General features: G+C 38.2%; 1 non-coding gene across 1 annotated transcript; it reads right to left on the bottom strand.

Annotated features, from left to right (window-relative positions):
* Nucleotides 1-948: 948 nt before the first annotated feature.
* On the bottom strand, nucleotides 949-1,055 carry LOC128289826 (small nucleolar RNA R71). The gene has a single exon (XR_008279470.1). It is a non-coding gene; the product is annotated as a small nucleolar RNA R71 (small nucleolar RNA).
* Nucleotides 1,056-2,207: the final 1,152 nt, after the last annotated feature.

Here is a 2,207-nt window from a genome sequence, read left to right on the forward strand (position 1 = left end):
GGATTTTGTATAGAGAGAAATGTGGTTCGTAGTAAACAGAGGTCAGACCAGTCAAGTCCTGAAACAGGGGTAACTTTAACTAATAAACTGTACTAATTGGCCCAACCAAAAATTCTAAAAAAACATTAGTAGATAGGTATATGAGTCTAGATTTATGGAAAATTTACGGATCTTGATTTCGAGTTTCGTAACTCGAGATATGATTTTTCTTGTGACTGTGATGCAAGTAGCTTAAAAGCTGTGAATGTAGAAATAAATAATCCAAAGTTCTAAATATGTTAGATTAAGCTTAGTAACACCTCATACTCGACTCCGGCGACGGTCTCGGGCATGGGGGCATTACAAATTCTTTCTCTTGGCAGGTTTTTATAGTTTATGACTAGAAGAAACCCGTCAGGACCATTACTTTTTGACGAAGAAATCGATCGCATAGTTCGTAGAAATCAAAGAGAAATAAGGCGTAGTTTACGATACATGGAGAACGAGCGATAAGACGATACTCAACCCCCAATCGAAGAGATGGCCGAAAACCCAGGCGATCAGCTGCCTCCTGCAATTGTAGCTAATCAAAATCTTGCTCTACGTACTATGTATGACTATGCTAAACCTTCTTTAATAGGAACTGAGTCTAGTATAGTTAGACCTGCTATTGCTGTGAATAATTTCAAACTAAAACCTAACACAATTTAGATGATACAGTAGTTTGTTCAGTTTGATGGTTTGCAGGATGAGGATCCCAACACGCACTTGGCAAATTTTCTTGAATTTTGAGACACTTTCAAAATTAATGGCGTCTCTGATAATGCCATTCACCTTCGGTTATTCCCTTTTTCATTGAAAAATAAAGCTAAACAGTGGTTGAACTCGTTACCACGAGGGTCTATCACTACTTGGGAACAAATGACTGAAAAATTCCTATTAAAATATTTTTCGTCGGCTAAAACGGCTAAGTTACGTAATGATATCTCTTCGTTTGTGCAGATGGATTTAGAAACACTTTACGATGCATGGGAGAGATACAAGGACTTACTGAGAAGATGCCCTCACCATGGGTTACCTCTATGGCTGCAAGTTCAAACGTTCTAAAATGGTGTGAATCCCTTGACAAGACAAATGATTGACGCAACTGTTGGCAGAACCATCAACAATAAAACACCGGAAGATGCCTATGAATTTATAGAGAAGATGTCACTGAATAACTATCAGTGGCAAGTTATGAGGACAAAGCCAACGAAAACAGTCGTCGTTTATAACATCGATTCAGTCACCATGCTCTCTAATCAGGTAGAACTTCTCAATAAAAAGATTGACGGTTTACTTGGTTTTATGCAGGTACATCTAGTAATGAGGTGTGACTCAAGTGGTGGAGGTGTACATACAGAATACCAATCCTTCAATCCTACAACTGAAGAAGAACAAGTTTACTACATGGGTAACAATAACTTTAGAGCTTAAAATAACCCATACAGTACTACTTATAATGCAGGTTGTAGGAACCACCCAAATTTCTCCTGGGGTGGTCAAGGGAATCAAAAGCCACAAAATCCTCAGGGTTTTCAACAGCCACCTTATCAACAAGAGAAGAAACCAAACCTTGAAGAGATGCTTTCTAAATTCATCTCGGTGTCAAAAACCTGTTTCCAAAATACCGAGACTGCGCTTAAGAATCAACAAGCATCGATCCAAGGACTCGAAACTTAAATAGGCCAGCTATCCAAACTAATCTCCGAATGACCACAAGGTAGCTTACCAAGTAATACTAAACCTAATCCGAGGAACACCTCAATGCAATTAGTACTCTAAATAAGGAAGGATTAATTGCACCGGAGGTAGAATTCCAGCAAGACAACGCGAAGAACAAAGGTCGAGAAGAGGTAAACGATGATGATCCTAAACAGGTAAGTACAAATTATGAACCTCGTGTGCCTTATCCTAGAGCGATGACTAAAGACAGAACAGAAGAACAATTCGGTAAGTTTGTCAAACTCTTAAAGAAATTACATATTAACTCACCCTTTTATTGACGTTCTTTCACAGATGCCCAACTCAGCAAAATTCTTAAAGGAACTTCTGACTAATAAAAGAAAATTAGACGCTACATCACATGTGGAACTCAATGCAGTTTGCTCACCTATTATAAAGAATGAGCTACCTAACAAATTAAAAGATCCAGGGAGTTTTACAATTCTTTGCTTAATTGGTAGTCT

This window comes from Gossypium arboreum, chromosome 2 (genome assembly GCF_025698485.1).
Source record: "Gossypium arboreum isolate Shixiya-1 chromosome 2, ASM2569848v2, whole genome shotgun sequence".
In the NCBI taxonomy this organism is placed as follows: Eukaryota; Viridiplantae; Streptophyta; class Magnoliopsida; order Malvales; family Malvaceae; genus Gossypium; species Gossypium arboreum.